The 27211-nt window shown below is 36.7% G+C and overlaps 1 protein-coding gene and 1 long non-coding RNA gene across 13 annotated transcripts in view; one reads left to right on the plus strand and one right to left on the minus strand.

Moving 5' to 3' along the window:
• The window catches only part of DMD (dystrophin), a 2185421-nt gene that overhangs the window by 159015 nt on the left and 1999195 nt on the right, over positions 1-27211 (plus strand). The window lies entirely within an intron of this gene.
• The window catches only part of LOC144380418 (uncharacterized), a 64753-nt gene continuing 45316 nt past the window's right edge, over positions 7775-27211 (minus strand). For 3 of the 4 annotated variants that reach the window (XR_013444551.1, XR_013444550.1, XR_013444548.1), the window contains 4 exons: positions 15325-15388; positions 10821-11060; positions 9414-9524; positions 7775-7934 (listed from right to left, as the gene is read on the minus strand). This is a non-coding gene — a long non-coding RNA (uncharacterized LOC144380418). The remainder of the gene's footprint in view (positions 7935-9413; positions 9525-10820; positions 11061-15324; positions 15389-27211) is intronic. The other variant, XR_013444549.1, reaches the window with a different exon arrangement.

Consider the following 27211-nt stretch of genomic DNA (forward strand, 5'->3'; position numbering starts at 1 on the left):
TGCAGGAAAGATTGCTCCTTAGCCCAGTTTCTCAAACTCGTTTAATCCTGGAACTCCTTTCACATACAGCCAGTAAAAGCCAAGGTTTCTAATGCTTTATGAAAACTATTTTGGGATTCTTAAAAATAGCTAATCAGCCTGCATAATTGGGAAGGTGATGATAATATTAGCAGCAGGAAAATCAGAAATAGGATCAAAATTAGAGAACAGTGGGAAGAGGGTTGTTTGTTTTGAGACATTCATGTGGAATTGGGGAAGGGATATCCAGGTAGGTGGGTAAGATAAGCTTTTGGAATGAAAGGCTGAACCTAAGAAAAGGATGGGCCTCGAGAGAAATAACTGGGGTCATTCACATGGTGCTGATAGTTGAAATTATAAAAGAGAACAAGATTGCTAAGGGAGAGAATATAGTCCCAAAGAAAGGATAAGAGAACCCTGGGAGAGTACAGATATGTGTGCCTCGTTTAAGTCTCAGGACCAGATCATGAAGAAAGAATCATCCCCATTTTAGAGATGAAAAACTAAAGCACACAGAATGTATGTAACTTCCTCAAGGTCACATAATGGTTAATTGGCAGATGGGAGATTTTGAACTCTGCTCTAAAATTTGCTCCTGAGTTGGTTTGCACATGTATGTAACTAATACAGAGATACTTAAAAACGTTTTTGTGGAAGCACAACAACCATATCATTTTATAGGATTGTCTCTTTTATTTTTTTATATTTTATTTATTTGAGACAAAGTACGTGAGCATGAGGCAGGGGTGGGTGCAGGGAGTGGGCAGAGGGAGAGGGAGAAGCATGCTCCCCACTGAGCAGAGAGCCTGATGTGGGGCTTGATCCCAGGACCCTGAGACAATGACCTGAGCCAAAGGCAGCCGCTTAACCCACTGAGCCACCCAGGCACCCCTAGGTTTGCCTCTTTTAGTCATGTCTTTGAAGCACCATACATTTTTAGTTACTGGCCCAAGAGGAAGATACAATAGATTATTTTTGGCCAACAGTGCCCTTATTCATGAGAGACACATAATTATGAACCAGGCTGATCTCTGCACAATACTGCTTCCCTAAGAATAAGTCCTTGCAATTGCATCTGCCATATTGAATTTGGGTTGCTGTTATGGGGATAAAAATTAAAATGGGAGATAAAATATCTATTTTCCTTCCATTGTTATTTTATTTACTATTTTTCACTTCAGGCATATGAAATTGCATTTATAGGGACACATTAAAAAGCTTTCTCTAGACAACTATCTCACACGATTAAGCAATTCTTTTAAATGACTTCGTGCAGAGATAAAACAGTTCTGTAAAATCAAGGTTTGGCTTTGCTTTTGTTTGACCTGTATTCCTTATTAATTTTATAGCTGCACATTCTTTTTCAAAGTGTATTTCATATATAAAAGCTCATGTCGGTTCACGACAAAATACCATTTTACAAAGAGGACACTGGTTTTTACTACTGTTGTGATAGTGATACCTGAGAGTATAATATAAATATGTATGTACTTCAGTTTACAAATTAGAGAGGGCTATAAGGAGAAAGCAAGATCTAATGTAGTATAGTTTCTTTCATTAAAACAAAACTTTCCACCTGGAAATGACACAAGCCCATTACAATTATGCTAGCACATGGTGAAACTGCACACACACACACACACACACACACACACACGCACACACACTCCCAGACATACGAGCCTTGTGAATCAGTATTCAGCAAGGGTAAAATAATACACACCATTGAATATCAGACTTCTGGGCTCCCTTTCCTGGCTTCCTTTAAACTGTCAAAACACAATAGTCTGTTTCTTCCTCCTTTCCACATCGATCGCTGTACCTGCCAGTCTTTATATCACAAGCATTCACTTTCCTCCTGTTTTTCAGCACAGTGGGAGCAATAGCCATGACTTTTAGGCTTAATGAAGTGAAGGACATATTATGAATGAATAAAATCCACTGTTTTCTTCATGGAAGGAGCTGCAGAGTATTTCTGCTTATTCCTCTTTCTGTGGGTACTAAGAAGGAAAATCTCATGGCTTCAAGGTCTAGAACTAAGTGAGACATAGAAATTCAAACAGGAGAGGGACTGTGAAAGTCACAGAAATGGAGACCTTTGAGCAAGACGATGAAAGCCACAGGTGGCTTGGGGACCGCAGGAAAGAGAGTGTGGGGTCGGAGCGAGTAGGCAGGCAGACAGGAGGCTGTTGGAGCCCTGGTACCACTCTAAAGTCTCAGTGCTCTCAGCACTTGCTCTCATGGTGCTGCTGAGCTTTGGCCGAGCGCCTACCCCCAAACCTAAAAATAGCCAAGTATGGCTCTTCTGTAGTGGCAGCCAGAAGCGCAGCTGTGTGGGGACTGGCTATCTTTCTCCTTGGCTTTGACAAAGAGCTGTGGGTCGGTGGGTCCGAGCGTGCACCTGTTTAGACAGCAAGCGCTGAGTTTAGTTGTCAACACTGCTGAAGGTAATTTCAGACTTTCATTCCAACAGATCAGTTGGACCATAGGAAATTCTTCTCCTTCTCTTCTAACTCCCCCTCCTTGCCCAGACAATACTTTTTTTCTCAAGCACATTTTAGAGTGATTGCCACCAATTTTTTTTAAATTATCCTCTATTTAATCAATCCCCTCTTTAAGTGACTCACAGGAATTTTATTTCCTTTTTTGATTTAGTAAAATTTAAGAGCTTTAAATATACTTTTGGAAATACTCAAGAAATAATATTTTCTTTGCTACAAATGTAAAGATCATTGCCCCTTATGTCATTATATAAAAATATCACCTCTACAGTTTTTATATTCTAGGATATTCAGTTTGAAACTAGGATTTGGATTGCATATATCTTTGCAAAAAAAAACCTCATTCTTAATTTCTTTCAATTATACTATGAATTAAAACACTGGGATTTTGTTAAAGGTTCAGATTGTAGCACTTGTTTAAAGGCTTGTTGTTAGCCTTATACAATGACTTTAATCACAAAAATTTAGTTTTTCATGGGCATATTTTTCATGATAGTCTTCTTTTTCATACAAACTATATGATTTAAAATGCAAATATTTATTAATTACTGAATCTTGTAAATGTATTAAGGTATAACTGATGCCTTTATGCAAATTAGGAAAATATTCATTCTGTAATATCAGTTGCAGAGTGGTTTTTTCCTCTCCTCCTTTTCTGCTTGCTCTTATAGACATGTGATTAAGTCATTGTTCCTAAATTTGCCCGTGTGACTAAGAATCAGAAATCAGAGAAATAGTTTTAAACATTTTTATTGTACAAAAGGCAGTATCTTTTACCAAATGAAATTAAGTACAGCCTTCTCTTTTCTTTGAATCTATTGAAGATATGACTTCTGTTTTGGATTGTGTTTAGGGTTTTATGATTTTTTTAAATACAGCAGTACATTTTGGGGTATGGTTTGCTGACAGTATTTTCCACACTAATCAGTGGTTTAGCTGTAAATAGAGGCTGATTATTGCATCTGGGGAATACACATTAGAAACGATTGGCATTTCTGGTTCATATATAGGTGGAGAAATACTCTGCCAGATGGGCATTTATTTACTTACTTATTTATTTATTTTCCTGGCCAGAAATAACAGGCGATGTATGAGAAAGTGTAGAAAATACTGTGTTGGCAGTCGTAAGCAGGATCTCACAAAGTTTGAATGGAGCTAATGTGCTGAGAGTTCTTTTTGTTTTTGTTTTTGTTTTTTTAATTTTAATGACCAACATAGTATTTTTTGAAACATCTGTGGATTAATGTTCATGCCAAAGGGAATTATATTTTTTCAAGCAATTTGGTCATTATAGTAGCTCTGCAGATAATGACAGCATATAGCGAATTTTGAGCACTTAGTTTCTGCCAAGTACTGTGGTGGGAGCTTTAAATACATTATATGAGTGCATTCTTAGGACAAGCCTGCAAGGGAGCTATTATTATTCCCATTTTACAGATGAGGAATTACGAGTCAGAGGTAGGCTTTAAAACTCAGATTTCCTGTTTCAAAACCCTTGCTATTATATACCACAGCATCAAAGCTACACCCGAGGTTTACCAGCTGGCCCTATAGTTACCAATGTTTTAATTGCTTTGTTCCTGAAATGAATTGACTATAAAATGATACCCATTGGGGGTGCCTGGGGTGCTCAGTCAGTTGATCATCTGCCTTCAGCTCAGGTCATGATCCCAGGGTCCTGGGATCGAGCCCTGCATTGGGCTTCCTGCTCGGTGGGGAGCCTGCTTCTCCCTCTCCCTCTGCCTGCTACTCCACCTGCTTGTGCTTCTCTCTCTCTCTCTCCCTCTCTTTCTCTCTCATTCTGTCAAATAAATAAAATCTTTTTTAAAAATGATACCCATTGGGACGCCTGGGTGGCTCAGTTGTTAAGCATCTGCCTTCAGCTCAGGTCATGATCCCAGGGTCCTGGGATCGAGTCCCACATCGGGCTCCTTGCTCAGTGAGGAGCCTGCTTCTCCCTCTCCCTCTGCTGCTCCCCCTGCTTGTGCTCTCTCTCTCTGACAAATAAATAAAAATCTTTAAAAAAATGCATTTATCTTAAAAAATAAATAAATAAATAAAATAAAAATAAAAATGATACCCATTGAAGGATAGAGAAACCAGTCATATTTTTTTTATAGTTTTTGTTTTTTTCAGGCCTGGGGTTATGTAGATACCAAGTTGAATCTAACTTGTTTCCAGATTTAAATGCTTCCATTTGTTCATTCATCAGAATCAGTTGACTGGACCCGGTGATCTTAGATCTTAAAAAAAAAAAAAAAAATGGTCATGTGATTCAACTTCCTCACTTCTCAAAAAGGAAACTAAGTTGCTAAAAGTTTAAATAATTGGATCAATTTCATTTTTAGTCAGTTATATCATTAGAATCTAAGTCTCTCTATCTCTTAGTCTCAGTAAACATACACATACATAACTGTAGGTTAGAACTATCAGTTATAAATGACAAAAAAATAGCAAATTATTTTAAGGAAAAAAAGAGCTTTACTAGCTTATATAATTAAAAAGTGAAGAAGTCTGACTGACTTCAGGTACATTTAGATTCAGGAGTTCAAATGATGTCCCCTGGCACACTCTCACCCTCTCTCAACTGTGCTTTCTAGTCTCTTCTTGGCCATTCTCTGTCAATATGATATCCATATTAGTTTTAAGCTTATATTATTGTGCCTCATTTCCAACAGAAAATAAAAACTACATTCTCCCCAACAGAAGACCTGGGATTAGCTTTGATGGACTCTGATAAAATTCACCCACACATTCTTGAATCAATTAACAGTTTGGGAGTGCAGTGTCCTAACTGGGCAGGTTTCATCATATGCCCACCCCAGAAGGAGGAAGAGAGGTAAGCCCTACCCAGCATCATCTGAGAAGTAGGGACATAGGCCAAAACAAAGAGGGTAGTGAAGAAAAAAGTGGAATAGATAGTAGGTATAATAAAACTGTAATATACTGTGTGCCCAGTACTACATGTGTGGGTGTGTACTCAACAACCTTCAAAGATACAGAACAAATATTGCACTTCCAATAATCACAAATAGATACCCTTCTGTTTATGGTAATGATTTCTGTAGTCTAGGAATATAAGAAAACATTTTGTTCATAAAGAAAATATTTGGAGGTAGAATAAATTGTTTGAGGAAGCTATTCAAATATTACATTCACATAAATATAACCATGTTTGTTTTACCTTAAAAAGTATGTGATAAATATGATTACCTCAAAGATTTGTTTAATTATATATTATTTAGATGTTTAAACAGGTGATCTCTCTCCTTAGAATAATTGACAATGGAGAAGAGTAATGTGGTACTTTTTTAGGTGATCCTAGATTTCTCAGATTATAGTAGTTTCAGTATGCTGATTTGCTTTATTTTTTGACTAGTCAATCATTTGTTTTTGAATCTTTGCATGACCTAAACTTTTACTCAGTTTCTAAATTAGGCACATAAATGTAGGAATTGCATAGAAACATTTTTACAAGCAGCCTTCTTTTTCTGTTAAATTTGTCATCTGAAAACCCAAATTCAATTTCATATTTCAGTATCTAACACTGATTACTCTGATATTTACATTAAATTCCCCATTTAGCAACTGATAGAAGTTATTGATTTAAAATTTCCATCCTTGGGATGCCTGGGTGGCTCAGTCTGTTAAGTGCCTGCCTTAAGCTCAGATCATGATCCCAGGGTCCTGGGATCGAGTCCCACATGGGGCTCCTTGCTCAGCAGGGAGTCTGCTTTTCTCTCTGCCTCTCCCCGCCCCCACCCCCGGGCTTGTGCTCTCTCTCTCTCTGACAAATAAATAAATAAAAATTTTTTAAAAAATAAAGTTAAATTAAAAATAAATAAGATTTCCATCCTTTAGAAGTACATGTCTATCATTTGATCTCAAAACTTGATGGTCCCATACTGATTATTTTAGATAAGTTCAGGCTGTATTCTCCTTTTCCATAGGTATTTCAAAATGCAGCTTTTCTTATTCTGTTAAAATTTTAATGAGATATAGCCTATATATTAAAATCTAAAGTATCTCTTAAGGGTAAGATTTAATCATGGTCACAATGGAATATTATTCAGCCATTAAAAAGAATGAACTCTTGCCATTTGCAACAACATGGGTGGAGCTAGAAGGTATAATGTTAAGCAAAATAAGCCAGTCAGAGAAAGACAAATACTGTATGATTTCACTCATATGTGGAATTTAAGAAACAAAACAAATACCCAACGGAAAAAAATAAGAGAAAGAGAGAGGAACCAAGAAACAGACACTTAACTCCAGAGAACAAACTGATGGTTAACAGAGGGGAGGGGGTGCAGGGATGGGTCAAATAAGTGATGGGATTAAAGAAAGCACTTGTGATGAGCACAGGGTGATGTATGGAATTGTTGAATCACTATATTATATACCTGAAACTAGTAGAACACTGTATGTTAATTAACTGGAATGAAAATAAAAACTTAAAAAAAAATTAATCATAGTTATGTCCCCTCATTTCAAGGCTACGGGTATCAGTCTGTTTGGCAGTAAACACTGTTTGGCTGCCTGAGGGTCCATTAATTTGACCTTGAGTTGAAATCTGAGCTGCCTGCATCATGTGACTCTCAACATTCTGTTTTTATTCCAGTGGTAATGAATACCTTGCATTCAGAGTCTAGAGTGACTTAGAAAAGATTTGGTACTTTTTAAAGAAATACACCAGTAAAAGTTACATGATGCTTTTCACTTGAAAGCAAGCAAATGGTTCTTTATTATGGCAGAGCAGTCTAATTTAATTTGCACTTGAGTGATGAAAATGTGCTACACATTTGCATTAATTTATGAGATTTTGTCTGGTTGGATTTTTTTTTTTAAGACTTTATTTATTTGACAGAGAGAGACACAGCGAGAGAAGGAACACAAGCAGGGGGAGTGGGAGAGGGAGAAGCAGGCTTCCTGCCGAGCAGGGAGCCTGATGCGGGGCTCGATCCCAGGACCCCGGGATCATGACCTGAGCCGAAGGCAGACGCTTAACGACTGAGCCACCCAGGCGCCCCTCTAGTTGGATTTTAATATATTTATAAACCCCTTGTTTTAAAATAATGACAGGATATTTTGACAATATGCTTTTCTCATTATATGGAAAAGTTTGAGGTTCAACAAAAAGTGATAATGGTAAAGTTCACATTCAGAGTACGAAAAACATGACTGCATCAGTTAGCATCGGTTTTGGCTACAAGTAACAGAACACCCAAAATGTTGTTTTTTTAGGTAAGAGGGATTTATTGCTCTGTCACAGAAAAGGGGTCCAGTTGTAAGCAGTATGTTGCTGGCAGGGCGGGGCCATACTCCTCAGGGATCCAGGAACCTTCCTTCTTGCTGTAGTATCTTCCATCCTCAGTGTTACCTCATGGTCTAAGATGGTTTCTGGACCTCCAGCCTCTTTCTAGGTGGCAGAAGGAAGGAAACCAGCAGAGTGAAAATAGGTAATGTCCAAGCTGAGTTAGCTCCCTTTGACCAACTCTCCCCCAAATCCCACTGGATATCTTTGCTTAGTTTCACTTGTAGTAGACAGTATCAGAATAGTCTAATTCATTCTTTCATAGCAATTGATGTTGAAAGCTTTGCTTCTGTCTGTAGTAACAATACTTTTGATCATTCTGATTCCCATTCTCTGGGGGTATAAATCCCTGTCACTAAATTTTTACTAAATATGTGTGGATTTTTAGTTTAAGTTTTCTTAAATTCCAGCTTGGAACTCTTGGAGATATTGATACATGTGTTCACATTTTGTCCAATAATCTCTATGAATACTTTAACCATAAATTCAGATATATCTTTAATACTATGATACTAAAAAAATGTAAAATATCTCCCTTTGTAAACTATTAAAACAAAATTTTTTTACTCTCTTTGCTGGCATTAGTTGGCACTAGTGATGTTGTACCCAAATCACTTTTACCAAGTCAGTGTACTCATCCCTGAACTCCTGGGAGTGCCCACTGCTCACCGTGGTCTCTCCTTCTCTGGAGATTTTCTTTGTCCTGAAAGGAGCCATGAGCCTGGAGGCCACATGTCTTTCATCCCAGGTCAGCTTGAAGTTAATACTGTCTGATGGGAGTATACAAAAGCCCAGCCCCTTTGTGACAAGGTGGGACCCACTTTTGGGTGTAATTTGTACTCAGGAGCTCCCTCCAGAATCATGTTGAACTCAGTGTGTGACTGGGATCTCATCTTTGTTTAGTTTTCCCTGCCCTTATGTTGACCCCTTTATACCTCTTATTCTTTGTGTACTTATTCAATAAAACTTTCGTTTAACTTATCTTAAAAAGAGAGGTGAGAGAGACATCTTATACAGCTGAAACGATTCAGGAGGATTATGAAACTTTATTTTTATGTCTCCACTTTAACTTTTCTACCATTGGGAATCTAATGGTCCTTCCTGGTTTAAAATATTTGTGATTCTATACTCTGTTTTGCACATACCAGGTAGCTTCTGGAAAGTGATAACCTAACTCATAGCTTTGGCCATAAGAACTTGCACAGAGTAAATGCTCAAAATATAGCCATTACATTAAATTGATCCATTAAAATTTATGTTCCTTCTTTGATAACCTCTCCATAGTTCTGCACATATCTCTGTGCAAAGGTGGGAAATTATGTGTAGTAATAAAAAAGGAAGACAAAAATTGCATGAACTTTTATATATATGATACACATGTAAGTGCCTTTTGCTAGAGGATGCTTCAAGAAATTATAATCTTACCAAAATTATCAATGCCATAAAAAATGAAGACTGATGACATTTGTTTTTGATGTCAAGTCCTCCCTACTCTCTGCCCCTCCACTCACAAATACTGTATTTCACCAACACCTCTGTCTTTCTCTCACTCATACACACTCACATACTTCTGTACTCACCTGTCAATGCCTGTGTGCTTTTCTCTGGTGAGCCATGAAACCCATGTAGGAAACTGCATCTTCTAGATACTTCTAACAGCAGCTTGTTCTTGTTGATATCAGCTCTGTGCCCTATTTCGTATGAGTTTCTATTTATACAAAATATTTTTTCTTCTAACTCAGGGGAATTTTCAGGACACACACCCCTTGACAGCCTGAATTAGTTCAGGTCTCATTCAGAAAGAGAACCCTCCAGATTAGAAATCTTGGAGCTAAAAAAAATACTGAACAGAAACTAGGGGTGACATGGACTCATGCAAAAGAAGACTAGGTAACAAGAGTTACTGATACATGAGAATTTTGGCAAGGGGTGAAGGGGGCATGGAGAGGGGTCTGGCTTGGACCGAGTAGTTGAAAATCAGGACGGTTAGAGAAAAAGTTAATCTTCATGGATGGAAATATACAACATTGAAGGCTGCACCTTGCTACCAGGTGATACTCAGGAAGTACGAGGTGAATGGCTAATGAGCAAAAAATAATAAGATTGATTTTAAAAGATTAAATGGTGGAGGCAACAAGACTTTGAAGGGTGGCTCCTTTGGAAGAGCTGCATATGTGAGCAGCATTAAATAGAGAGTATATTAGGTTTATAAATGGAACCAAATAAAGTTCTAGATCTCTATCAGATCTTTTTTCTTCAGTGTTTCTTATTATACTATGTTATATTTATCACCATACATTACATCATTAGTTTTTGATGTAGTGTTCCATGATTCATTGTTTGCGTATAACACCCAGTGCTCCATTCAGTACGTGCCCTCTTTAATACCCATCACCAGGCTAACCCATCTCCCCACCCCCCTCCCCTCTAGAACCCTCAGTTTGTTTCTCAGAGTCCATAGTCTCTCATGGTTCGTCTCCCCCACCGATTCCCCCCCTTCATTTCTCCCTTCCTACTCTCTTCTTTTTTTTTTTTTTTTAACATATAATGTATTATTTTTTTTCAGAGGTACAGGTCCGTGATTCAACAGTCTTACACAGTTCACAGCGCTCACCATAGCACATACCCTCCCCAATGTCTATCACCCAGCCACCCCATCCCTCCCACCCCCCACCACTGATATGAGGAATTCTTAATCTCAGGAAACAAACTGAGAGTTGCTAGATCTCTATCAGATCTTAAAATTCTACAGTTCTTCAAATCAGGCCATCCATACCACCAGTTCATGTACAAAGAACCTGAGGTCTGCAGAGCATTAGGTGGCATGCCCAAGACCTCAGGACTGTTAATGACATATTAGACCCAAACTCATCATGTGAGACTGGTAAAGGGACCTACATGTCAAAGTCCAGCTCTACCATTTATTTGTTATATAGTATATATGTGCCTCCGTGTCCACATCTGTAAAATAAGGAAGATCACTGTACCTTTCCCACAAATTTTGAGTATAAATAAAGGGGTCACTGCAAGTAATGTTGATTGTAAGAGAGTCTGACGTAACTGAAATGCTCATTCAGTGTTAGCTGTTGTTCTTGTCCTTTGTTCTTCCTCCGATGCCTTGGCCAAGGGCTCTCTGGAATGACGGCATCAAACGGCTGGTTCTGCCACTTCATCTTTTTAAGACTCTAAGCAGGTTTCCCCATATCTCTGAGCTTTAGTTTCCTCACCTATAAAATATGGAGAAAAAAAGTGGCCCCTCCTCATCTGGTTGCCACGAGGATTAAATGAGATAGCATACGGAAAAGTCTTAGCATGTAATAAAGTCTGACACACAATATGCAGTAAAGAAAATAATAATTTTTCTTATATTTGTTGTGCCTTTCATATGAAAGTTAACTGTAAGCTGAGTTGAATGAGTATTCGCTCATTTACAATGCAAGATAATATGTTTCCCTGCTTAATCAGTGAGGAAACTGAGTCTAAAAGAGTTGAAAGGTCTCCCTAATCCATGTTTCAAACACAGATCTCATTCTCAAGTCCATGTTATTTCTACTTCGTTGTACTTCTTTCCTGTAAAGTGAAAATAATATTCCCTAAATCATAATATTGTTGCAGACATTGAATTACATAAATATAAAGTGTATAGCATATAGCAGGTACTTAATAAATGATTCCTGTCACTAGGGAAGAAATAGATGTTCCTCCTTGGTTTATCCCCTGTGTTACCAGCCAAATGCCCTAAGCACAATAGGAGGAAATTGGCCTAATGTGTTGAATTTCGGGCAGCCATCTTGATTTCTGTCCTGAATCCAACTCTCAAACTATTACTTAGCTCTTCAGTTCTCTTCCAATAATAAAGGGTCCTTCCATTGTCCCTCAAATGGAGTGATTTCAAAAGCACTGTAGGAAGAATGCTCTTCTGTTACTTCTGCACACTAAGAGCCAAGGTGTCATAACTTCCACAAGAAGGGGAGGAACACAATTTCCTCTCTGTCTTTCCTGCAATAATTAGATGGGTTCTTTGATTGTTCTGATGACCCAATAGAGAATCTCTGATATAGAAGGTAGATGTACCTCATCTTCACAACTCCTCTCACATCAAAGGCCAGTAGCCTTGAGGAACAATGTGCAATGCTTGATAGCCTTTCAGGATGGGAGGAAAATTGAGAAAGAAAGCTAAGCTGACCCTGAGGGAAGTTATCAAATTGTGGCACTTTGTGGCTGCCGATTTGGGACAACTGCCTTGCAATAGGGATCTAACTGCTGATTTTATTTAGCTTCCTTTGGAATATGGTTGAGATTGGAGGCCACAGGACTCAAAGCATGGCAAATTGAGAATACTTCTGGTCCCCCCTTTTTTTCCCAAAATAGGTCATTAGGCATGACAGAATTTCATGCGTGAATTTCATGACAGTGCTTTCCCATTTTATGCTGTCGTTGAAATGGTTCTCCCTAATGTCAGTTCTTTTTCTTATTTGAATCCTCCTCTAAATTCACCCTATCTTTTAACAAGTTTTTCCTGACTTGACAATTAACCTGCTTTCATGACTGGGCTTAAGTCTTAATTCTTTAGTCAAGTTCTCCTTGACTACCCCAGTACAGATGCTTATCACCTTCTCTTAAACTCCTCATCTTCACTGTTCATCTAGTTGCTGCACTGCTTTAGATTAACATATGCAGATATAAGCCTTATCAATCTAGACACGCACACAGTCCAATTTCAGATAGATGCCACATTCAAGCAAACAATGGTCAAAGGAAAATTTAGCAATCATGTATGTAAATTTCTCAGGAATCTAAAAGCAGAAATCAAAATCTACAGCAGCATGTATTATATAATATTCCTGTCGTCCTCCATTTTCTGGCTCCTTGAATTCATGGGAGACTTTCATTTTCTAATGCTGGGGAAACTCTCCAGACCTCATCACCACCCCTTACTTCAGTAGCTTGCTTTAACTCTGCATAGTCACAGAAGAGGTACTCCTGACAGGTGATTCTCCAAACAGTTAGCAGTCCCCTTGAGAAGAGCGAGATGTCTTTGCTCCGGTTCTTTCTCCCCATGATTGGCAGCCGAGAGGACTGCTGTCAGTCCTCCACTCCCAATTCAAAATGTAATTTTTTGTAGTTACTGAGCCTGTTATATATGTACAGTCATTTTTCTATGTGGAGCTTATTCCGCAACCAGATTTTCAAGTCCTTAGAAATAGGAGCTAATTATTATTCATCATCACTGCTCCTCTTCTTCTGCCCTTCTTATTTTCTAACACAGTGTGGTGAATTTTTAGCACTTTGTAGGTGAAACACTCAGCAGTTGTTGCTGAATTGTAAAACAAACAATAAGAGTCATCTGAACCTACTGTAGTATTAGGCATAAAATAGCAACCTAAATAGACTATGATAAATCATGACTTTTTCTTTACTCTTTGGAATATTTGACTGCCAAGTTCTTCTGAGAATTCCAGTATCTAACCATGAAATCATTCCATCAAGCTCATCATTCTCAGCTGATATTCTATTAAGCCGGTGTGAATGGACTACTGTTGGTGAGATAAGATTATGCACTTTAATGTCTAAAAGAAGCAAAAGAAATGAATGCACATATTCTACCATTGAGAAGATATTTTAAACTGTAATTTTGCATTCTTTTCCGTTATCTGTGTTGCATGTGTTTTGTTTTGTTTTGTTTTGTTTTTTTGGTGCAAAACATCATAAAGGTTTCTGTTCATCAAGTCACAGACTTGGGGACATGAAACACAAACAACTACCTTTCTGATCATAATACTTAAATATTATAGCCATTTTGGCCAATCTCTAAGTATATCTAAATTTAAAACTGAATTAGTGGTTTTTAACTGGTAGGTAATCGTGGATCCTTTTAAAAATCAAACGTGAGCCCTGAGTCCATACTCCAGATAATGGTATATACACATAAAATTTTTGCTTAGAATTTAGGAGATGAGTAGACCTCTGGACTTCAAGTTAAAAGCTTTGTCTCTAAGTAAACTTAGAGACTAAGTTATAGAAAACTGTAAGTTGACTTATAGACTGAATTACAGAAAAAATAGTGTGTTGAAATAAAGTTTGGGACTAATGGACATGGTTTTACTAATAATGACATGGGGCTTTACTAAATCTTGAGTTTTTCCTATTTTTTTAAAAAAATAATATTTGTTAAGTCTGATATTTCAGTTTATAACCTCTAAAGTCCCTTCTAAGTAAATTAAGTTTTTATGCCTTTGAAGAATGATGTTGATCAATTCTACCCTATGGCAAGTACCTAAATATATATACATTCAGGCACTTTATCCTTCCTCTTTAAAAAAAATTATTCTATTCATTCTTTTTTTTTTTTTTTTTTAAGATTTTATTTATTTATTTGACAGAGAGAGACAGCGAGAGAGGGAACACAAGCAGGGGGAGTGGGAGAGGGAGAAGCAGACTCCCTGCTGAGCAGGGAGCCCGATGCGGGGCTCGATCCCAGGACCCTGAGATCATGACCTGAGCCGAAGGCAGACGCTTAACGACTGAGCCACCCAGGCGCCCCAATTCTATTCATTCTTGAAAAAAAATTAGTTTGCATGCAAGTGTGTGTACTATTTAATATTATGTGATTAAGTCCCTTTGGTAGACACATAGTCAACTGTAGACAAACATGTTTTTAGTGCTTGGGAAATACTGCTAATGTGTTAGATGGACAATAAGATCTTAACTGATACTACCTTGGGAGTATAATCTCTCTCAGTAGTGTTTTATTTCATGAAAATTGACACTTTTAGGCTGTTTGAGAGACCAGAGTTTTATAGGTATACCTAGGGGTGGTGGTCCTGGAATGGAGAGGACCAAAGCACTCTTCGCCTTTGTTCCACGTTCTTTCTGTTACTTGTTTTTGGTTGCTATATAGTGTATCACCTACAATATAATAAGGTACTATGTAAATGTTATTTTATTCCCGCACCAGCTTCTGTCATTTCTTCCTTCATATATGTGTTTACTTCTTCTTATGTTTTGTGGGAAAAAAATCCAAATCTCTATCAAAAACAGTGTATCTGAGTCTTCTGATTTGATAAAGTACAGCAGAAAATTACATAATTTGCTTCTTAATTATATTGTATGATTTACTAAAAGTACAAAATAGGGATTTGGGGGTTCCATATGGGGATGCATGATCACATCCATAGAAGGAATTGATTTCAAGGGTTTAAGAATAACCTATGAGTAGATTTTAAAAAAGAACCAGGACAATATTACAGACTGTAACCAGAAGTGAAAAAAAAAAAAAAAAACTGCAAAAGAAATAGCTTTAGAGGTCTCAAATCTGCTTTCAAAATCCTGGGATCTAGTTCTCGTAAATTAGAGTTCTCAGTAAATGTAGGACAAGTCCCAGCTGTACCATAGCATTAACATTAAAACTAAGACATATCTTGCATCTACTTCTCCCTTAAATCCCCAGAGGTTTCAGACAAGAGAGCAGGTCAAAATGAAGTCCCCTACCATTTCCTCTTCCCCAGTAAGCAGGTCTCATCTGTTGTATTTCCATTTTGAGGCACTTCAACATCTGAGAGAGATAGTTTAAAGAGAAAGTACTCAATCCATCTGGTCTGGGTTTTCCAAAATTACAGAAGTTATTTCAGTATCATTAAATTTGTTAAGCTTATGCAATAAAATCTGGAGAACTGTGACTCATTAGGGAAGGGATCCACTAATGTGCACTTTGATGCCTTAAATATAAACTTGCACAGTCTTCATTTCTTCAAAGATTTCTATCCATTTTCTTGACTTAACTGAATCCTGGCACTTCTTTAAAGATAGGATTTTCCTGAAACACCTCGGGTTTTTCACACAAAAAAATCAGTATCACTGTTAAAACTCTAGAAAGATTGAGAAAAATTAAAAGATGGAGTCACAGACCACTATAATATCAGGAATGAAACTACAGATCCTGCAGTCATTAAAAGGTTAATAAGGGAATACTATGAACAACTTTAGGCAACAATTTTATTTAGAAGTAGATCAGTTTTTTGAAACCCAAAACTATAGAATTCAAGCACAATGAAATACACAATCTGAATAACCTTATAACCATTAAAAAAATGGATTTGTAACTAGAAAACTCCTCAAAAAGGAATTCATTATAGTATTACTCCAAATATTTACACAGAAATTTGCAACAATTTTGCCAGATTTTTACCAATACAGAAATCTGTGGTACTTCTATATACTAAAATGAATACACAGAAACCAAAATTTAACACATAAAACCATTTACAGTAACTCCAAAGAAAATGAATTACATAGGCATGCATAAAACAAAACATATTTAGAATTTATATGAAGAGATGTACTAAATAATAATAAAAGAAATCAAAGACCTAAAGAAATAGAGAGACATACCTTGTTCATGGATTAGAATGCATATTTTATATGTCATTTCTTCTAAATTTGATCTATAAGTTTAATACAGTTACTATTAAAACCCAACAAGGTTATTTGAAGGCATGCACAAGTTTATTCTAAAATTTATATGGAAATTTGTAGGCCCTAGAATAGGTTAAAAAAATTGAAAAAGAAGAATAAAGTAGATGAAATCACATGACCTGTTATTAAGACTTCTTATATAGCCACAGTAATCAAGACTGTGTGATATTGCTGGAGGATAGACATACAGATCAATGGAACAGAATAAAGAACCCAGAAATAGGCTCACGACAATATTCCCTAATGATTTTTGACAAAGGAGCAAAATCATTTCAGTGGAGGGAGGACACCATCTTTAACAAATGGTGCTGGAGCAATTAGACATCCATAGGCAAGACAAAATGTACTTCTGCAACAATTAAAAATTATTTTATAAATAAATAAAATAAAGTTGAAGTATAGAAAAAACTTATGCTGTAGTGTTCAAAGATGCTAAATTCTGTGAAAGAATACTTTATCTCAAATATGGGGAAAGACAAAATGATGATTCCTTGTTTTCTTATATTGTCCTAGAATATTTCTTAATAAGCTCATGGTATCCTCATCTGACTTCCCCAGGGAAAGTAACTTTGCCATCAACAAGTTACGAAAGTTCAGCAAACTAATGGGTTACTTGGTTACTGAAACTACTGATGTTTTTCTCTACATCTTATTCTGCTGTATTCCCAAATATCTGTAGTAAGTTTTACTTTTCTAATGGGATTTAAAAAGAAACAGGTTTATGAAGGAGAAGGCCATAGATAAGGCACTCTCACAATGAGTCTAGATGTAATAAAAATTCTTTCTTGAAATGTTTTTAAATTTAAATAGAAACTTTAAAAGGAAAAGAAAGTTTTTAAATATGTCCTGCGACCTAGACTTCACACCTAATACAGAAATTCACAAATGAGAATGAGGTCATTTTTCTCTTTCTATACATCAATTAGAATCGCATTGTCTCTTTCTGGTGTTGCCAATATAGTAGACTCATGCTATGTGTGGCTACCGAGCACATGAATTGGACTGTGCTGTAAATGTAAAATTTGTCCTGGATTTTGAAGACTCAGTATGAAAAATAACAAGAAATATCTCATTAATAATTTTATATTGATTACATCTTGAAATATAATATTTTGGATATATTAAGTTAAATAAAATATATTACTAAATTTAATTTCACCTTCTTTAGATTTTTAGTGTAGGGATTTGAAATTTTAAAATTACATACAGAGCTTGCATTACATTTTTATTGGCCAGAGCTAGTCTAAAATATAATTTCCAGTTTCAGCTTCTTTATATTTGAATGAGAATGAAAAGACACCTGTTAAAAAGCAGCATCAGACCTGTAAATACAGAGAGCAAACTGATAGTTGCTGGTGGGGAGGACGATGGGGGGATGAGCACAGTGGGTGAAGGGGAGTGGGAGGCATGGGCTTCCGGTTATGGACTGAGTAAATCATGAGAATAAAAGGCACAGCATAGGGAATATAGTCAGTGATTCTGTAATAGTGTTGTATGGTGACAGATGGGAACTACACTTGTGGTGAGCAGAGGATAGCATTTAGAGATATGGAATCACTATGTTGTACACCAGAAACTAATGTAACACTGTCAACTATGCTCAAATTAAAAAAAAAATTAATAAAAATAAAGAAACCTCTGAAGCAATCTGCATAGAGAACTAAAGCCTTTTTAATCAAATTTTAAAATGCTCAATTTAGTTTTTATGTAAATGAATTTTTGTAATTATATTCATTTAAGCAATAAATACTGAGTAGAATCTATTCTAGTTACTTGGAGATTACAAGGCCCTTGTCTTTATAGAACTTAGGGTTTGTCAGTTGAGAATCTTTACTTAATTTATATAACTCTAGAAATAATTATAGCTGGCTTAATTAACTTGACTTGGGTACCTACTCACCTAGTGGGAGCAGAACCTGTGTGCCTACCAGGGAGTTGAGTATTATCTACAATAATCCATTTTACCTTAAGGAAAGGATTAGCCAGTGTGCATTTCTAGAAGAAATGCAGAGTGTTTGTTAATCTAGCAAATTAGCTAAGTAGACATTGGTTACATGGAGATCTGTTCAGAGACCCTTCTCTGTACTTGGCCCTATTGACGGCTTTTCTCACTCTTGCCCTAGACTCTGAGTTCATCAAGAGTTTATTTCTCATTGGCACATATGACAGTAATTGGTAAATAACCAGTAGCAAATAAACCATCTGGTGGGTGAAATATTCTGAGAAAATATTGAGTCAGATTTTAAGCCAGTAGACATTACAATTCAAGTCGGATTCCCTAACCTGTTAAATCTTGACAATTGGCGTCAATCTTTAATTTCGATGTCTGGACATTGCCTGGAAGGAAGTGTCTGTCTTTGTTTAGTCCTTTAACTCAAACACTTGAAATTGGTTTATACTTTCATGTAGGCATTTTCAGTGTTGTTCAGAAATATATTTAATGGGATCCTTAGACTGGATTCAGAAGAAAAGTAAGCTGTCATCCAAAGATTGTTAACCCCATCAATAAATTGGTAGCTCTAGGGCATAGAGAGCCCTTGTATTGTTCCAGTGGCCTTAGTGTCCAGTAAATTTACTCCAATAAATAGTAACTAAAGCAGTTTTTCTTGACAGTTACATTTTCTAGCCATTGATTTTTGTAAATGTACAGCATTTAGAATTCTGAGAGAGCTTTAAGTAAGCTTGAGTTCAGTTGAAATGTTATGAACAGTGATTTGGTTTTTCTGTTCATTAGATACTATAAGCATTTACGTAATTAGGAGGCTCCGATACGGTTAAAGGTGGATCAGATGAAAACAAATGTGCAGAAACCTTCTGTGAATGCACTAGAATCAATAGAGGCTGAGAAAGTTTACTATCTTATAGAGAGTTGAAAAAGGTCTTATTTGGAAATTCAAAAATATTCAGGCCTTGATGTATTCTCTGCCAGTTTTATTGCTCATGTAATAACCCTTTTTCTATACTGTCTTTTATTTGAAATTCTCAGTCCTAAAATTGGTTGTATTTCATTTAGAGATCTACTTGTATCCTTCATGCCTTTCTACTGTTAAACAACAAAAATTCAACCAATCAAAATTTAAGGATCTAGTTGGCTTTATTGGTTGATTCATGAATCGGGCAGCTCCCCAACTGGGAAGTAGAAAGGAGCACCAAGGAGCTGTACAAAATGGCAGACTTTTATAGGCAGAAGAGGGAAAGGGGTGAGGAAAGAGCAGATTACCTCATCTTCATTTGGGGGATGGAAAGGTCTGTGTGGCAGATTACCTCATTGGTACTGACCAGAAAATTTTAGACTGACTAGTTAAGACTGTCTTCCTGGGGCACACTGAAAGTGCAAATGAGTTAGGTATTAAGCTGTGGTTTGGTGATGTGGGCTTAGCACCAATGAATCCATTTGGGTCCTATTCTTTTTTCTTTTTAACACTATTCATTTCGTTTCTATTAGCCTCAAAAGTCCTTCCCATCGGTAATGCTGGCTAATCCCCATTCAGGCCTCATCAGTATATCTCAGTGTGTACTGGCCTTGATCCCATAACTCTTTGCTGGCAAGTTTGATAATTTCTGCTGGTCTACCTTTTTTGTTTTCCAATGTCCATTTCTAACTTTCGTTTACCTCTTCTGTTCTTCCCCAAGAGCACTCATGGGGTTTCTGTCTCCCCAACATGTCTACTTACCTTGATGTTTCCAAACATAGTGAGTTTAAATTTATCTTAAGATCTAAATTATCTGAATTTGAGTTTATAAGAATCTATATATCAAGAATTTTCTAGGATTTTAATTTGAAAACCAGTGTTCAGAACCTGGCTTATGATCTACAGATTAACAAAACACCTGAGCACTTTTATCTGTAGTCCCAATACCATAAAGTAAAAATGAAGGTCAGAATTAAGACTGGGCAGTATTGTAGGATCCCAAAGTCCCTTGTGATGTTAAAAAACAAACAGTGAATAAAGTTACTTCTGTATATTACATAATGACAGTAACTGCTGCATTTTATGTATGTTTGCCTTTAAAGATAAGCCTCATTTAATCAGTTTCATTTCACTACATTGTATAGAAACCTGGAAACTTAGAAATAAAATAAACACCTAACTACACTTACATATGTGCCGCACTCCCTTTTCCACCAATATTTCTCATTATTTTAGAGTTTAGATGTAGCCATGGTCTTATATTACAAAACAGAAAGAGTGTTGTTGGTTTTCCTGTCAAATTATTTATATCAAACCATTAATGGTGCTTACTTAGTGCCAGACACTATTCTAAGCATTTTGTAAATATTAACTCATTTAATTCTCACAAAACCTTTAAAAGATACACAATTTTTAATTTTTTTATTATTATGTTAATCACCATACATTACACCATTAGTTTTTGATGTAGTGTTCCATGATTCATTATTTGCGTATAACACCCAGTGCTCCATGCAAAACATGCCCTCTTTAATACCCATCACCAGGCTAACCCATCCTCCCACCCCCTCCCCTCTAGAACCCTCAGAGTCCATCGTCTCTCATGGTTCTTCTCCCCCTCCGATTTCCCCCCCTTCATTCTTCCCCTCCTGCTATCTTCTTCTTCTTCTTCTTTTTTTTTTAACATATAATGTATTATTTGTTTCAGAGGTACAGATCTGTGATTCAACAGTCTTGCACAATTCACAGCGCTCACCATAGTACATATCCTCCCCAATGTCTATTACCCAGCCGCCCCATCCCTCCTACCCCCCACCACTCCAGCAACACTCAGTTTGTTTCCTGAAAGATACACAATATTATTCTCACTTTATGGACAAGGAAATTAAGACACTGGATGATTAATGAACACGCTCAAGGTCACACAACTCAGAGTAGTAAATGGAAACTGACCCTGAGCCATCTTGTTCCCAAGTCCAAGCTTTTAATTCTTTGGCTCTGCTATTTCCATACATGGTATTTCTATGAGAAGTTTTGGTCCCCCATGCTTAAAGATAAATGTAATAATTAAGCCATCTTATTTCTCTATACTCAAACTTTTCCCAAAATTACTTTTGTATGCCAAACACATTTAAACAGGTTTTCATTATACAGTTGTTCTTCTGAGTAGAACTTGGCCCTCAAATACAGACAAAACAGAAATTATATTTCGGAGGAAGTTAAAAAAAAAGTTTCTGGGTGAAGGGTATATGGGAATACGTGATTTAATTTCTGAAACTGTCTTGTAAGTCTGAATTTGTTTTAAAACACACATTTAAAATGCTTCAAAGTGTTATTAATCAAACTGGAGAAGATAAATTGAAGTGGTACTACTTAGTGTACAAATTCAAGGGCACGCCGTTCATATCACATTCTATATGAACAGTGCTCCCCAAAGTTGTGCAATGAGGAAGACCTGAAGTATTTTATTTACATTAAATTTTATTTACATTAAAATCATCGAAGAATAGCAACGGAGCTGGAGGGGAGGTGGGCAGGTGGATGGGTTAAATGGGTGATGGGTTTTAAGGAGGGCACTTGTGATGAGCCCTGAGTGTTATAAATATAAATTCTACTCCTGAAATGAATATTACACTATATGTTAACTAACTGGAATTTAAATAAAAACTTGAAACAAAAAAAAATCAATAACAACAGAAAAATAAACTGAACAAAAGACAATGATTTGGATTGTCCCTCAGCTTCCACTAGCATGTGTTTTAATGTTCTTCAGCAAAAATTATTCAAGCATTGTTTCCTACCACAGTGAGAATGCTCAGGACCTCTCAGAAATAGATAATTTGTTAATAATATAAATACATAATGGGAGAGCATGAACAGTATTAGTCTCATTCACACATGTAATCCCAGAGCACAGACAATACCTGGTCTGTAGTGGGTACTTAATTTGTGGAATGGATAAGCAAATCAGTGAATGATGGATGGAGGTTGATGGTGCTTTTTCTACTTTAAACCACTTTCAAATGTGCTAATATTCCTTTGATAATCTTCTAAATTGACTTAGGTAGAAAGTAATCTTTTTATTTGATAGAATAGTAAAAGGCAACCTAGTTTCAACGACCCATCCATGTCTACCCAGTGTGTGTGTGTGTGTGTGTGTGTGTGTGTACACACATACTCAGAAATAAAGCCCAACCAAGACTTCCAGTCCAAAGTTCTTTTCACTATAATACATTTGAACTGAAGAGAGCAAAAATCATAGAAAAAGGAAATTTATTTAAAAGTAGATCTAAATGTACAAACTAGGATGCATGCTTTTTCTGGATGCACATTCCATAATACCAGAAAAAGATAGGAAGTAATTTCACTGAAATATGTAATAGAATAGTGACCTGAAAATGCTATAAATCAACATCAATCCATATGTTCACAACTTAGAAATCAAGTATTTTCTTTATTGAATTCATCTGCATATGGGAAATTGTGCTGTGTTTTTTTTAAGAGAAGTTTTAATTTATTTAATAGTCTTGATTACTCTTTGGGAATAGAAATATCTCTAAAATTTACTTGTGTTTTTTAAAGAAAAACTCTCTGTTGATCTCTTTCTCACATCTTCTCATGTATCTTATTTCACTTTTAATTTCCTGCAAACTTATCTTTCCTGTTAAATTATTCCTTTCCCTTTCTCAGTGATGACTGAGAATGATAATGTTGAGATATGTTTCCTTCTAACATCCAGACTACTATCCCATCTCTATCAATCACTCCATCATATTTTAAAAATCTGGACTTCACCACTGTGATCTCTCCTGGCCTGGTCTCCCTGTATCTTCCCATCTCCCAGTTCCCACACTGAGCACTTTCATCCCTGCCTCATCCTTTCCAATCAGTTCAGAGAGCTGCCCTCAATCTCCTCTTCTGTTGCTAAAACAACACCATTAGTCACTTTCAGTTACCTTCCTCTCTTCCTATACATCAAAACTTCAGAGTTTGCCTTATCCTCAGTTTCTGCTCTATACAGCTTTTTTGGCTTGGCTTTTAACACCAAGTCATCCCATCCTGTATGTTTTCTTTTCATTACTCTTTTCACTTGATGCCTTTGTTTTCTTCTGAGGCTGCGACCACCTTCATTCTATTTTGTCTGAACAACTAGCATTGGTCATTGCAAAATCTTTTCTTTGCCCCTTTGTTTACTACTTCTCCTGGTCTGGTACCTATTTTTTTATTGACATGTAATTGACATAGCATGTTGTGTTAGTTTCAGGTACACAACATAACGATTCAGTATTTATAATATATGGCAAAAAGATGAAACACAATCACCACAGTAGCATCCATTGGCATATATAGTTAAAATTTTTTGTGACAAGAACTTTTTTTTTTTTAAAGATTTTATTTATTTATTTGACAGAGAGAGACACAGCAAGAGAGGGAACACAGCAGGGGGAGTGGGAGAGGGAGAAGCAGGCTTCCCGCGGAGCAGGGAGCCCGATGCGGGGCTCAATCCCCGGACCCCGGGATCATGACCTGAGCCGAAGGCAGACGCTTAGCGACTGAGCCACCCAGGCGCCCCAAGAACTTTTTTTTTTGAGAGAGAGAGCAGGGTGAAGGGCAGAGGGAGAAGCAGACTCCCCACTGAGCAGGGAGCCCGATGCAGGACTCCATCCAGGGACTCCAGGATCATGACCTGAGCTGAAGGCAGATGCTTCGACTGAGCCACCCAGGCACCCCATGACAAGAACTTTTAAGATCTACTCTCTTAGCAACTTGCCAATATGCAATACAGTATTGTTAACTATAGTCACCATACTGCACTCTGGTATCTATTTTAATATGTTTTTATACATAAGTACCTAGAGTAACTGGGGTAAAAAAAAAAAAACACATAGATGAAATTGTGATTCTATGGTGTCTGTCAGTTGAGAAATACTTCATTGCCGAACTTTCTCTAAAATGCATTTTATTCATACTTCTTTTTCTTGTTTATATTCTAATGCGTCCATCTCGAAGTCAGGTGGAATAGTTGGAGTTATTCACTGTTTAATTAATAGTTATAAATCATACTTTCTAAAGATAGTTGTGGATTCTCAAAAAAGTGCTAGAAAAAGAAGGCTAGCATTGTTCCCATGCACTCTCCACATTTCCTCAGGCTACAGAAATAGTCTTTGATGGATGTTCTTGTTTATTGAATGTGCTTAAACTAGACAGAAATGAGAGGTGATCTGTGTCTGCTGCAGAAGTTGAAGGGATTTTCGCTCTCACTTCTTATTCCCACTTCCAATTATGAACTCAGACTAGAGAAAGAAAATTGTGTTTCTTCCCATGGAGTGCTGAAACCCATACTGACATGTAGGAGGAAGGAGCAGAAGTTCTGTGGGTTTGTCAGAATGGTAAGGACATGTTGTCTTAAGAATTACTTAGTAAAGCCAGCGAGTTCACTAGGATGAAGTAGGGAACTATACACTACTAATCAAATGTAAATTCAGTCCCTGGGCTTAATTCCCTTCTAGTTCCAAATCTGCAAATTTAAGCAATCACGTCTTGAAATTTCTTAATGTCACATGACAGAGATGTTTAATAAGTTTTTAATTTAGCTAGGTCTGGGTGCCAACAAGAAAAAAAAGAGAAAAAGAGAGCAGAGGATAACCTCAAGTGCCAACTCTAATTAATTGGTGGTATCTCCTTAGACTGCAATGATGAGAAGGTCCCATCTGGACTCAGTAGGCGAGTGCAGTGATCTATAAGCCGTGCTTGCTGGCAGGCCAGGAGAAGAAAGAAGGCAGGATCACTGAATTGTCTGTGGACCCTGTTGTGCTAGAACGTGTTTCAGCACTTAAGGTTTGCATTTCAGCCCTGGAAGTTATTAATCAGGCCTCTTATTTTCTGATCTATACTGCATTTTTTGGTACCTGGTTGAAAGGTATACTGTGAAAATAGTGTACCAATAATTACCCTTGAAAAGAGTTGATACCCTGAAAATAAAGATATATGGTACTTCTATAACTCTGGTTATCTGTTCTTAGAAAATAAATCAGGGTGTTCATGAACTACTGGATCACTGGATTTTATCATGTATGTTTATTATTGATAATCTCAAGGTGAATTTCTTGATCTTTAAATTGGTTAAGCATCAAGAATGATGATTTCAATTAAAGAGTCCTATCCTTAGCAAGTAAAAAATACTTAAGTTGTAAAGTTTCCAAAAATAGTATAGAGCTTAAAAATGGACGAGTTTTTCAAAATTAAGTAATAGGTATATTTAATTTTTTTAAATTTCCGTATATATGGCAAAATGATGAAACATGATCACAAGCCACACATGAATTTGGCACATGTTTTCATCAACTTTTTGTGAAAAATTTACTTTGTGTATATTCTGTCAACTTTTTTTGTGTGTGGAATATTCTGTCTTAACTTCAACTAATTAAACACTCTTTGAGGGCATGGACCAGGCTTGGTCTCTAACAATTTGCAAATTTCGAGACAAAGTGACCTTGGAATTATTGTACGAAAACTCAATATATAAAAATAAGCAGGAATAGTAGCTACAGTCTTTGCTGGAGAATCCTGTGGGGGGAAAAAGCATATGGGTTTCATTTTGGCAAGTGAAGGGAGGAAAGTTATTAAGGCATGCAATACAACAAAAAAGAACTCACAACATTTAGCAACATACTGTCTGTGGGTAGCAGAGGCTCACAAGAACCTGACAACTTTCTAAGTTTTTATCTTGGAAAACACATGAGTGGGTTGATTTGCACTTTGTTTGTACTTTGGAAGTTTAGAATGTGTTTACCTTGAAGAACTTTTCTTTTAACTTTCAATACATCACTCTGTAAGTTACATGATCACCTTATCTTTATGAGTAAGGGGGGGCAATACAATCCTGAGCACATTTCTCCTAAAACTTGGTGTCTTTTTAAATGGCCTCTTTACTGAAGAGGCATCCTATAAATATCTATTCTATGAGGATCTTATTCCATCATTTTCATATTTGTTACTGGCCTGACATATCACAATGTTTTATGTGAAGATGGACATGCTAAGGGTTCCTTTTGAAATTGCATATATATATATTTTTTAAGATTTTATTTATTTGAGAGAGACCGAGAGAGAGAGAGAGAGAGAGAGAGCACAAGCAGGGGAAGCAGCAGAGGGAGAGAGAGAAGCAGGCTCCCCACCGAACAGAGAGCCTGCTGTGGGGCTGGATCCCCAGACCCTGGGATCATAACCTGAGCGGAAGGCAGATGCTTAACCGACTGAGCCAACTTGTGTATGTTTTTGAATCTATATTAAGTGAAGCCAAGGGAAGCTGGGAAGGTCTATTTGCATACCGTGCACTGCAGACTTGCAGCAGAAGTGGGCTTCCCTTCAGTTTAATTATTGGAGAATTTTAAAATGTCCAACTTCAATCAACAGATTATGCTGTTGCTAGACTAATACAAGAAATGATCACATGATATTGTAGGTCATTCTCAGGAGCAGTAAAACTTCTTATTAGGGTACTAAAAATTTTTGGAGCACAAACACATGACATGAATTTCTTACACAAATTTAAAGCAATGAAAATTTTACAGTAAGTTAAATGAGTGAGAATGTGAAAATGCCCAAAAGAACATATAAACAGGGCTGATAGTGACTTAGATTGATTCAGCAAAGAACAGTCTGTCTCTTTTAGGTTGTGGCTTTGAAAATACCCAAAACCAAACAACATTTGTTTGCTTTCTGATTCTTGAATTTTTTTCTGACTTGCTCCCACTATTCTAACAGTAGTCCTGACTCTTCCAGTCCCTGGGGCCCAGAATCTTGGAGTAAGTTTCGAATGTTTTTCCTTCTTTTTACTGTCAATTCCTATCCAATCTGCATTTGACATGTTACTGACATCCGTTCCCTTTGTTCGTGTTTTAATGGCTATTACCCTCCTCTAGGACTTCATCTCCATTTTCTTACTAATCTTTCTTTCCCTTTCAGAGTATCCTGTAAGATTACTCTTC

This window comes from Halichoerus grypus, chromosome X (assembly GCF_964656455.1).
Source record: "Halichoerus grypus chromosome X, mHalGry1.hap1.1, whole genome shotgun sequence".
NCBI classification, from domain to species: Eukaryota; Metazoa; Chordata; class Mammalia; order Carnivora; family Phocidae; genus Halichoerus; species Halichoerus grypus.